This window comes from Pteropus vampyrus, unplaced genomic scaffold (assembly GCF_000151845.1).
Source record: "Pteropus vampyrus isolate Shadow unplaced genomic scaffold, Pvam_2.0 Scaffold67, whole genome shotgun sequence".
Taxonomy (NCBI): Eukaryota; Metazoa; Chordata; class Mammalia; order Chiroptera; family Pteropodidae; genus Pteropus; species Pteropus vampyrus.
The window spans coordinates 7,148,643-7,148,947 of NW_011888848.1; positions in this window are offsets into that span (position 1 = coordinate 7,148,643).

Genomic DNA, 305 nt, shown 5'->3' on the forward strand with positions numbered 1-305 from the left:
GACGTGGACCACCACGGGTGAAGCATAAGAGGAGTGGGGCACGAGAGGAGAGTGACAGGGGAGAGTGGAGCCAAACGAGTTACTCGAATCAGGAGCTGTCTCAGGCACACCTAACCAAAGCAAGGTTAACTGTGCTCAAACCGTAAAGACGTTTACGGTTACTTAGACCTTTGGGACTCTGTGGTCCCAGGATTAGTTTGATGTCTCAACATTATCATCAAGGAGCTAAGTTCTTTCCTGGCTTCCTCTCACACTCTTCTTCTGGTAGCTTCTGTCTTTGTGGTTGCAAAGGACTGTCACAGTTT